Genomic DNA, 12,629 nt, shown 5'->3' on the forward strand with positions numbered 1-12,629 from the left:
TCTCTACAAAAATTTTTTTAAAATTAGCCAGGTGTGGTGGTGAGCACCGGTAGTCCCAGCTACTTGAGAGGCTGAGGTGAAAGGATCACTTGAGCCCAGGAGTTTGAGGCTGCAGCGAGCTATGATTGCACCACTGCACTCCAGCGTGGGCAAGAGCGAACTCTGTCTCGGGGGGGAAAAAAAAAAAAGAGCTAGGGAGACAGAGCAGGACTGCATTCAGTGGAGATGATTTCCAAAACTGCCTCCAGGGTACAGTATCTGCAGAATGCTGCCAGGTGCCAGAGGAACGGTGGATCTGTGATTAACTAAATTGGTGGCTAGAGTGTGAGGGTCCAGGAAGTCTTTTTAAGTTTCTTTTGAGAATTTCTAGTTGAGTGACTGGGAGAACCAACTTAACTTTAATGCACTGCAGCCACATCATCTGAAAGCAGTGACTTGCTAATCAGAGTGTGATCTAGGGACTACCTGTGTCTGTATAGGAGCAAGTGCCACTTAGCAATGCAGAATTGCAAGCCCCATCCAGGTCTGCTGAGTCAGGCAGAATTAACCCCAGGTGATTTGTGTGCAGAGTACAATTTGAGAAGGGCTGCCTTATGTGACCAGGTGATCTGAGTTTACTTCTAGCTCTAAGACCCAACTTTCTCTAAGATTCTCTTACTTCAAAGGAAAAAGGAGTGATGACTGCAGTGATTGGGCCACTGAAGGAGCCTGTCCAGAGAAACAAGGTGGAGAGAAGCTTGGCGTAAGAGCTCTAAGCCCTATTTCTCAGTCCGCAGACTTCCCCAGTTACAGCTATCGTCCTACGTGACGCTCTATCTCAGAGATTCTCAGCCTCAGCACTAGTGACATTTGGGGCTGTCCTGTGCACTATACGATGTTGAGTGGCATTCCTGGCCTCTACCCACTAGATGTCATAGCACCCCTCACTTAGTTGTGACTCCAAAAATGTCTCCAGACATTGCCAAGTGTCCTGGGTGGGGGGAGGTATGCAGATCTCCCCCATCCCCTAATTGTATAGAAAAGAGCACTGTGATTTACAAAGCATGGGAAAAGGGATCACCCTTTGGTGTCATTTTGGTGTTTTTTCCTAACGCTGGATGAAAATCGCTAGTGTAAGGCAAAGACTGATGGGGACTCGCATCCTGCTTTGATGAGTCCCCATGACTGGGGAAGAGTTCCCTCAGCCTTTAAGCAGAAAACAGCAATTTAAGGGGAGAGGGTGCATTTCCTTCTTTCTGAGAACCTAATGGTGAGCCCAGGAAGAATGCAGTCATCTTACCTGGACATAAGTCTCACGCCAATTGGTAATTTCAAAGCGATTGGCTTACTTTCAACTGTCTGTGTGACCACCCTGTCATCCTTCCTCAGTTACCTCCCACACTCAGACCACGCACACAAGCATGTCGATGAAATCGCTCTTTGCTGGGTACATCTCATTAGAAAGATTCCTAGCTGCTTTTTTGAGTCAACTTGAACATTTTTATGTCTTTCTTTGAAACTTAGAGAAGTGGTTGGCCAATTATAGCACGTGGCCAAATGCAGCCTGCCACCTGTTTTTGCAGATAAAGTTGATTGGCACACAGCCATGTGCAGCCGTTTACATATTGTCTATGGCTGCTTTTTATGTTTGTTTGTTTTAGTCTATGGCTGTTTTTGTGATACAGTGGTGGAGTTAAATAATCGCAACGGAGACTGTCTGGCCTACAAAGCCCAAAATATTTACTATCAGGTCCTTGACAGAAAATGTTTGCTGGCTCCTGGCTTAAATTGGGGTCACCAAACCATTGGATAGTCACCAAGAGTAATTTAACTTTCTTAGACTATATGTAAAATATAAAGAAATGCTTTAAATACAGAATCAAGGAGAGATGAGTGTGTCAGTGGAATAAGATGGATTTGTTAAAATGATTTCCATCCAAGCTTAACTTGTGCCAGAATATCTGTCCTGACTTAGATATTAACTGAGATGTTTATGGCCTCTGTCAGAATTTAAATGTTTTCTGTAACAGAAAATGACACTTAACATTTGAATAGCACTGTGTCATTTACGAAGGGATTTTAATATTTATTTGTGTTTGTCTCAATGGTCCTGTGTGGGAAAAATTATACCTATTATTTAGAAGACAAAACTGAGGCTCAGAAGAATCACCTGTGGAGATTTTGCAACATACTGATGCACCAGAGTCATGCCCTGAGATTCTGATTAAGTCCATCTTGGGTGGGGTCTTCCATCAACGTTATAAAAGGTTACCCGGTGATTCTAATGTGAGATTGAGAACCTCTGGGCTCCAGGGATTTGCTCGAGTTACTATACCTAGGAGGTGGTCTTGGAGGAAGCTTAAACTTGGTTTTTCTTCGTGACTTCAAGTCTAGGAACATTTTCCTACAATATGACAACCTGTCTTAGCTCAGGGTCTATCTAACCCAGTGGTTCTCAAAGTATGGTCCTTGGACCAGAAGCCTGAGGGTCACCCAGCAGTCTGTTAGAAATGCAAGTTCTCTGTCCTACTCTGGACCTGGTAAATTTGAAAGGCTGGCGATGGGGCCTACTCCTCTGTGTTTTACCAAACCCTCTAGCCGGTTTAGAAGCAGCTCCAGTTTGAGAACCACTCGTCTAATGTGCTGGGAAAGAGGATAAATTTTAATGGAGGTAAGGAGCTAAAACTAGAAAAATACCACACACACAAAACCAGGCCTTGCCTCTGGGAAATTGGCTCTGGCTGGGGAGGGGCAGAATGAACACAAGAAGTTATAAGAAAAGTGAAAATCTGTGCACATCTGGGGAAGTATGAAGGTACCTGGATGGCAGAAAAAGCAAAAGGATCTCACCAGCCCCCTGAGTTGAGCCTCTGCGGACTTCATCTTCCTCTTAGGCAGCCCTGAAGGTGTTAAGAGTTTCTGCATCCCTTTGCTGTGCTGGCAGGTCAGAGGGTTTTTTGTTACTATTTCATTTCATTTTTTGTTTTCAAAGTTTTGGGTTTTTCTGAATCAAGCACTTGGTTGAGATGAACATTCTTGTGTGATTCAATGAGCCCCCTTCTGCTTGGAGCCAAAGCCACATTCCTTGCTTCGATTTTATCCCAGGTGCTCCTTTTTAATTGCATTTTGTATTCAACTGTGCAGCCACCCCCTTCCCGGAGATGGCTGAGCCCCTAATCACTACAGTGCTGTTACCACTGCAGCTGGGACTTCAAAGTCCCCAGAAGTCATATCGTAACGTGAGCTCCAAATCGTCCCTGAGACGAACACAGAGAGGCATCATCAGTCAACTCATCAAGGGGAAGGGAAACCTCTGTGTGGCATGGGGGTGACGGAATTCAGCTTCACCCTCAGTCCCTCTCGGTGCCTCCCCCTCCACAGCATTGCCATTCCCAATCTGAAAACCACACCAACACATACATAATTCAAGGCTGTGCACTGGTCGCCCAGAGCGAAGGGACAGACATGTATGCCTGGGAAAGAATGTTTGTTTCAAGCAAACGTTCACAGCACCAGCTGCCAATGGGGAAGAGAGGCAGAGGGGCTCCCGCAGACAGACATGGGAAAGTACAAACGATGAGTACAGGCTCCGAAAAGGAGCTGTTGTTGGGGGAAATCACAGCATCTGATTTGGGTTTTGCTTTTATAATTACTGGACTCAGAGAATGTAACTGCAAAGCACATGCTGTTTCCAAAATGGGTGGGACCATGTGAGCTCATGACGGCTTCAAATGTGCACTTTGACATTCAAGTTTGACTCCAGGAGTTAACAAGAGCAGGCCCTGCTTTACATAGTAGCTTCATTTGAAGTTCCAAGGCTCAGTCCCTGGAAACAGATGCAGTAACTGGTGATTCTATTTTCTTTCTTTAGCCTGGAGCCAATATAGAATATTGATTTCTAATGTGGGAATTCTGAAGAGGGAAAAACTAGGGTTGATTATTTTTTGGGTCAAATCTATGAGTTTCTCAAGGCTGAAGAGCTGTGTCTCCATTATCTTTCTTCAGTGTCAGTTCTAGTATGTTGTATATTGATTATAAACAATATAATGTATGCTTTTGAACAAAGGATAAATGCTGAAAGCCTGTTCTTTAGCTGTGACCTTTTAGAATAAATCAGGAAAATAACCCTGGCAGAGAGACCCATCTGCCATTGTGTGAAATGTCTCATAAAACACTAGGTGTCAAAAGAAAACAGTAATCGGCTTGGTGTTTCATGGCCTGAGAGGAGCTGCTTAGTTCAGATGCCCTGAGCTTCCAAAAAATGAATATAAAAGTGGAATCTGAAGACACTGTGTGCCCCAGTGTATCTTTGATCAAACTGAACCTGCAAAGAAGTGTGGAAGGCTCTAAAAGCTGTGGTGACTAACTGCTCAGGAAACCCATGCCGATGACTTTACTGAACATGTCACATCAAAGGGGAAAAGTGCCCCACTGGCTGGAAAGTTCTTTTGGTATTCAATGTTGAGAGAGAATAGAAATGAGATAAAATTTCAGTATTTCTGGATTTGGTTAATAGATTTTCTCTCTCTCTTCCAAATATACGAACTTGAAGTGATTTTGTTGACTTAGTAGAAAAATATCCAAAGGGCACATCTAATAACGAGGTCTAAGGGGAAAGAAAATATAAAACTAGAGATAAGAGAGAGTATCGTAATCTTTAGAGAAGTAGTTCAAAAACGTTTTTCAGCTGTGACATCCAAGATGCTGTACAGACACTGAGACGGGCAGACCCAGGCTTTGTAGGCACATCCCAGAACACTATTTGCAACTTGACTCTGAGGGAGCTAAGAACATGCCACCCCAAAATATGCTGCTCTGGCATATTGACTATTTTAATTAAAGGAACTTCACAGAAAAGCAGGTGCAAGAAGTTCACTCTGATTATTTTGTTTCTTAAAAGTAGGAGATGAAATTCTCATGGGAAAGACATCCTTCTTACAGAAAAAGAAATAACAAGGATGGGAAGTTGAAACTGAGAGAATTCCATACAGACCTTGTTAAAATAGCTCTTATCTTTTTAGCCTCCCCACATAGTGTAGTTGCTTTTTTCACAACTTAACTATTCCCTGTCCGATTCAGTATGTAAGTGACTGACTTGTAACTGCTTCTTTGGGCCATCATAACCTTATGAAGGCTCCTGTGCTACATAAAACTTGGCATTAAATGAATCTGTATGCTTTTGTCCTGTTGAGCTGTCTTATTGCAATTTAATAATCAGGCCCAGCAAGGACCCTAACTTCTCTGGGCCAGAGGGCCAAGCTCTCTTATTTTCTCTCTCCTCCCTTCCAAGGGCCTGGCCCCATTCCACCACTCCTTCTATGCTTGAGATAGAAAATGCCATTTCCCTCCAGTCTGTGCCAGCCAAAGTGTCCCCAGTCACCTTGGATTCTCACATTCTTCAGAGGGTAGCAACTACAAGTTAAATCAGTCCCTGTTTGCTAAAACCCATCACTTCTTATGAGTTGTGTTGATGGGGCCATTCATTAAAACTTCAGCCTCACTCATTTGGGGCCAGAGGGCTGGGAGGGGCAGATCGAAAACTGTGTCTTGCCAAAGGAACATTTCTTTAGCTGGTATCTAATTTAGGATCATAACAGCTCTGGCCACAATTTTTTAGAGAGGTGAAGCCAGGTGAAAATGATCTATTGAAGGGCTTTAACTTTGGCATAAGATGGACATGATTTTGAATCCAGGCTCTGCTACTTCCTAGCTGTGTAACTCTGGGCAAATTGTTTAACCTCTCTAAGCTTTGATTTTCTCATCTATAAAATATGGCAATTTGTCTACCCACACAAACTTGTTGGGCACAGCAGATGGCAGAGCAAGAATGCCCACAAATGTGATTGTAGCAGAGATAGCCGATGCTTACCAAATCTGTGTTCTCCTTTTCTTCATGGGTCCACAGCTGGACTACATTTCCCAGCTCCCCTTGCAGTTAGGTGTGGTCAATACTAGTTCTAGCCAATGGAATGTGAGCAGGAGTGAAGCCTGGAAAGCCCATGAGCAATCCCCTGCAGTCTTCCTCTCTGCTGGTCTGGAATAGAGATGACCCAGCATGACCTTGGAAACCATGTGTTGAAGATGGCAGCTCTGCTGTCAGCCTGGGCCTCTGAATAACTGTGAAAGAGGACTTCCCAGTGACTTCTTTACCTGCCCAGTACTGTCGTGTGAATGAGAAACAAAGCTCTGTGGTATTGAGCCATTTTCCACTTTGGGGTCAATCTGATAAAGCAGATAGTGTACCTAGAGTATGCAGTTATTACCACTATAAATTCCTAGAATGCTGGGTAGTGGCATGATGAAGCTAGCTTGTACCAGCTCTCAAGAGCTGACGGTTACATTTGCAGGCGTTTATGGGCCAGTTGATGTCATATTCCTAGCTTGAAATCAGCCATGGTGGGAATGTTTATACCACAGAAATCGGCAAATACTATAAACCAGTCTTTCCTCCTCTCCCTCATTGGAGCATTTACTATCACACTACTAAGAATATATCTTTTTCCTCTTTGCCTTATCCCATAGCCTCATAACCTATTGTATTACATATTTGAATAACTCAAAATGTGTTTGTGGCTATGACTCAAGACCAGGCTTGAATAAATTAAAAGAGGAGACATTGTGAAAGGATGAAAGCTAATACTTAGAGTTAGGGCATGTGGTGAAGGGGGAAGAACAGTCTAATCTTTGCCTTTCTGAATAGGGATATCTGGGGCTAAGGATACATTTTAGTTTTGTTGGGTCTCTTTGGGATTCAGGCCTTTAACCTCTTTTATCTCCCCTGTCTGGACTTGTTGTCACTGCTCCATCAGCAAGTGAATGTCTTCCAAAGTACAGTGATTCTCCCCTCACTCCCAAGCACTCCATAGTGACAGGCACTGGGGAAAGTGTTTTATTCTCTTCATGTTTCTCTAAGGGAGGCTGTGGCTAGTACAGAGGGGGCTGTCTCAGTCTGGGTTCCCCCAACAGCAGAATCCCCTGTCTCGGGGTATTCAAGTGCAAGTCATTTATTTGGAAGGTGATGCCAAGAAACAGCATGGCAGAGTGGGAAGAGGTGAAACAGAAGGAAAGGCAACGAATAAAGTATGCTTTCTTCAGCAAATTGCTGCTGATGTTGGCTGCTGGAGATAGTTTAGAACATGTGTCTCAGAGTTATCACTGCAGAAAGGAAGAAGGATACTGGGGTATTTATTAGCTCTCTTGAGTCAATGTGGCACCATCTGCCTAAGATGCTCATAACCTCTGCAGACAACCAGACTGTCTCTGTTCTTTTACCTAGCCCCTGAGAATCTCTTTACTCCACTAAGACTTCCTTGCTTCACCAGAGGTGAGCTGACTCCTTTATTCAGACCTCTCGTTATGGGTGTCACGTGTATTCTCTTAGCTGCCCTTGGCCCTGACTCTGATAATACATTCACCCTGACCTGTGTATGCCTTCAGTGCCCTTTAGTGCATTCATGGTTAAGAAGAATGCTTTGAATTACAGTCTCAAAAATCACATAACTGGAGGGTTCTTCTCTTATGATCCAACATGATTCTGACCATCCTGGATTAGATATACATTTCACCAAGATTTCTGCACTGTGGTAGACACAAAATTCGCCCCCAAGGATGTTTACATCCTAATCCCTGGAACCTTTGAATATGTTACCCTACATGGCAAAAGGGCTTTGCAGATGTGATGAAGTTAAGGAGCTTGAGATTAGGAGGTGATCCTGGGTGGACCAAGTGGGCCAATGATCATGAGGATCCTTAGGAGAAAGAGGCAGGAGGGTCCAAGTCAGAGGAGATGTAACAACGGAAATAGACTAGAGTGATGTGAAGCCATGAGTCAAGAAATGTGGGAAGCTTCTAAAAGCTAGAAAAAGGAACAGATTTCTCCTCTAAAGTCCCAAGAGAGAATGCAGTTATACCAACCCTTGGTTTTTAACTCATAAGATCCATTCAGACTTCTGCCTTCTGGAACTATGAGAAAATTTGTGGTAATTTGTTACAGCAGTGATACGAAACTAATACAACCACTATTCACATTTTTTAAAATTACGTATTTTTGACTTGTCTTTTGGAGAGCCAGTGTCATTGTGATGTTTAGCTGTCCTTTTTGCTTTCAGAAATCAGCTTTGTGTACTACTGTAACCAAATCAAGGTCAGGGTTGGCTACTCTCTGAGGCTTTCTGTCATGAATCTGCTGGCAGCCTCTCAGGGCAGTGACCCTGACCTCACATGTAGGTAGGTTATCTATTGCTGGGAGCGAGATCCGTGTTGATGGCATTTGCTGATTGTAGTTCAGTTATTTCTGGATTAACTTCTGCTTTTGATTACCCACATTTTGTGTGTGTGTGTGTGGATAATCTTTTATCTAAATAATCAAAAATTCAATGCCCAAACATGCTCCATTTTGGAATCCAAAGGTTTTGTAGCTCTGCTCCTCTGATAGTGCCTTCAAAGCAGAAATATTTTATGTTCTCACCAGATTGGTTGGCTAATTCATGAATGTCCTTCATTCTGAATAATAATAGCAAATATTTCCTGAACGCTTTACTATGCCAGTCAAACTCTAGGCTGAGCCTGTTTGATGTTCATTACATCTTGAATACTCGCTCTGATCTGAGCACAACATGGCCACCCCCATTTTACAGATGAGAACATGAGGGCTGGAAAGGTTTTGTGACTTGAGAATGCTCACACAGCTAGTGTAAAGCAGAGCTCTGCTCTGAAGTCAGGCAGCCTGATTCTCAAGCTCTCACTTCTACCCAGCAGCAGCACTGATATACTCTTTTTGGAAGTGGCCCAAGTTCACTCCCAGAAACAGAGGTAAAGTTAACATCTTGCTTTAACTGGTAGTGGGAGAGGCCAAAAGTCAGGAGGCAAAAGCAATGCCTTTGTTGCACTTTCTCCGGGACACACGCTTGTGTGATGCGAGGGACTCCCGGTGCGTGTGATGGTCACTAGTTTCCTTTCTATTTCTAGGACATTGGTCTCACCTCCTACCTTACAAAGAAGTGAAGACAATAATTCTCTTAATGTTTTGTGATCAAAATGGATTAAAAGGGGTTCCTGCTGTGTCTAGTGGTGGTTTGCGGAGAATGTCTATCAACAAAATATCTGAATCAACAAAAAAGAAAGTTCCCGGTCATTTCTGCATTTCAACTCCCTTGGTTTGGTTGCCTTTCCCATCTGCCTCACACGTCAGTGGTATTCACCTGCTGTTCAATTTGTAGGATGGCTGGGCAGCCTTCACAGGGCTCCAGAATGCCTTCCTTTCAGATTGGAGGACATAGTGCTCACACAGTGGTTCTCAACCAGGGGCGATTTTGTTCCTCAGGCGACACTTGGCAATATCTGGAGACATTTTTGATTGTCACAACTGGGGTAGGATGCGACTGGTATCTATTAGGTTGTATTCGTTTCCTGGTGTTGTTGTATGTATCAAACTACCACAAACTTGGTGGCTTAAAATAACATTTATTCTGTCACACTTCTGGAGGCCAGAAATCTGAAAAGATATCAGCAGGGTTGGTCCCTTCTGGAGACTCTGAGGGAGAATCCTTTCTGTACCTCTCTCCTAGGTCCAGCTGGTCACCCGCAGTCATTGACATTCCATGGCTTGTAGCAGCAGCACTCCAGTCTCTGTCTCTGACTTCACACGGCCTTCCCCTCTGTGTCTTTGCATCTCAAATCATCCTCTCATTTCTCTTGCATGGACACCTATCATTGGATTTAGTGCCCACCCTAAATCCAGCATAATCTCATCCTGAGGTCCTTAACTTGATGACTGCAAAGACAGGCTATTTCCAAATAAGGTTACATTCACAGGTACTGGGGTTTAGGTCTTGGACGCATCTTTTCAGAGGACACTATTCAATCTACTACATGAGTAGAGGCCAGGGAGGCTGGGATACATCTGATAGCACAGGACAGCCCTCTCACAAAGAGGCTGAGAAACTGCACGAGTGAGAAATTTGATTGCCACAGAGAATACCTTTCCCTGTACTTCAAGCCCTTCAGCCAGTGTGGTGTGCAGTGTGACCCAGTACAGGCAATGCAGTCAGATGCCAGCTATTACCTCCTTTTTTTTTTTCGAGGGTGAACAGTCGTTTCCAATGAGTGGAGGCCATTTGTGCCCAGTAGGTGGCATTCAAATACCCCACATAACCAAGCCTGGTGTGCAGATGACACAACAGTTAAGAAATGAATGCAACTTGCAGAAGTGTGTGGATTCAGTTATATAAATCTATAGTTTGCATCTTTCTCTTAAATGCATATTACGAACCTCTGATTTCCCAACATAGGCCCTCAGGGCTTTCTCCTTCGCCAGCCTCCTCCTCACCTTGATAATTACTCTATTTGGATCCAGTGTTTTATGGGAATTTATACCAGGGGTCCTGAACTTTTCCTGCAAAGAGCCAGATAGTAAATATTTTAGGCTTTGCAGGCCAAAAGGCAAAACTGAGAATACCATGTGAATTCTGAGATAACAAGAGAGAGAAGTCCTGTGGTGCCCTGCCCCATTTGATTAGGGTGGCTGGTCCTTGGTGGTGGGCAACTTTCTGGCCAGGTGCCATCTACTACAGACTTTCTCTAGGGGAAGAGTGACTGCTCTTTGAATCTGAACCCTAGGCTCTGGGAGGAAGCGGGAGGGCCTGGAGTCTGGGAAGGATCGCTACCATGATCAGTTTCGCTCTCTGCCCTGGTGACATCCTGGTGCACCCTTCTCTCCTTTTGGAGAGTTGGGCCATCCGAACTTGAGCAACTGACTGGAGGGTCCTGTACTGCTTGATGCCCAGCAGTTGCCCACAGCAGAGACCTCACTGTGTAGGTGGTGGCCAGTGTGGGCCCTGATCAGTGCCACTGGCCTGGGAGGCAGGTTGTGGGAACGGGGGCGGGGAGGAAATAGGGGACAGAGGGCGATGCTCTGGCGGATCTCCCCACTCAAAGTGGCAGCTTGCTCCTGCAAGGTCTGTGGGCCACACAAACCCAGGTGGTGGGATGGATTTGGCCCACGGGCCATAATTTGCCAGCCTCTGGTTTGATTGTATGGCAAATGTTGCAAATGAGTTGAAATGATGTTGAAAGCAGTAAGAACCATTTGACACCTCTGAGCTAAGCTAGTCCATAGGTTTTTTTTTTTTTAATGTACAGATTAATACATCAAGGCTTAGAAAAATGGGCACTGCCAAGCTTCTCTTTGCAAATTAACATGCGGGTCAAAGAGATATCCAGGATCAGGGAGCTGAAACAAATGTTTTTGCCCTTTGCATCTTTAAGTTTAGCTCCTCTACTCCTCCACACCCCCAACCATCTTACTGGAGTACACAATCCTGCAAAACGCAAGCACCAGGGATCAGATTCTATTTATTCTTGTGATACATAGTTCGGTTTTGGCAAACTAATGTTTTGGGAACAGTGACCAAGGAATTTGTCTTGTCTTTTATGATATAATCTTCAAAGACAAATATTAGAAGCAGTATGTTTAGAAAGAATTAAAAGAGCAGTGAACTCCAACATCCAAAGTTTCAAATGTCATGACTGTGTGCTGCCTGTGCCAACGGTCTGGCGTTTGCAATATGGATGCTTTGCTTAAGACAAAATGCTTTCCTAGTCAAAGCCCCAGAAAATTGTCTGCTATCACTGTATTGACTGCTGTCAGCAAGTATTTTTTCCTTGCTTAGAAACTTCATCAAAATGTCTTCTCAAAAACCAGCTGTCACCTCCCCTTCTATTCAGCTAACCTCACACTGCATCCTCCTTGGGATGCACACTTACCAATCCTCTTGAAGCCAAGTTAGACCGGTTTGTGGGACATCAGCTCTTGCCCTCTCCCTTTGGAAATCCCTCCTGATGCAATTTGAGCTGAAGACATTTTCAGAGTCCTTCATTGTGCGCAAATTCCAAATGAAATAGATTTCAGGTCTGTCGCTCTGCCATGGAAATGATCAATAGCCACCAGAAACAGATATTTTTAATGAAGAAATAGAAAATCTAGGATAACAAATGAGAGATTTGAGTCTAGGAGAGGGCAGAAAATGAGTTTTAGGCCTCCAAAACCATGTTCCTGCCTCAGTCAAAAACAGCCTTTAGTGATCTGATTGGCACTGACAAAAGAGCTATCTCAGAGGGAAGATTCATGCCTATCTTGTGGCTGAAGATGCTGAAATGGCTCACTTGCACCTCCAGATCCAGATCCTTGCCAATGCCCAGACAGATGGGGGTCACTGTGTGTGGAAAGGAGCACTCAATGTGGATCCTGCTACCTCTTGAATACTTTTTCACCTTCTGTGGCACCTGCTATTTTGCTGCTGAGGTTTCTTCTGGGCCTATATGACATGCCCATAATTTTGAGGTAAGTGACAATGAGCAATGCCCTCCTCCTACCCATAAATACGGGCTTGCAGGACTCCAGCCTTGGCCTTCTCATCTGTACTAGCTCTGTCTGCTACTTTAGCCAGGGTCTTGGTTTTGACCATCCCTCCCCAGTCTCTGACCTTGGTCTATCTCCAGAACTCCAGACTGGCTTCTTTAACTTCCTATTTGGATGCAGCTGAAGATCCCTCAGGCACTTCAAACCCAGTGTGCCATATACAAGAGACACACTTTAGATTCAAAGCTGCCGAAAGGTTGAAAGATTCCATATCTGGAGGTGATTTGGCATC

The sequence above is a fragment of the Rhinopithecus bieti genome, unplaced genomic scaffold (assembly GCF_001698545.2).
Source record: "Rhinopithecus bieti isolate Rb0 unplaced genomic scaffold, ASM169854v2 scaffold_19685, whole genome shotgun sequence".
Classification (NCBI taxonomy): domain Eukaryota; kingdom Metazoa; phylum Chordata; class Mammalia; order Primates; family Cercopithecidae; genus Rhinopithecus; species Rhinopithecus bieti.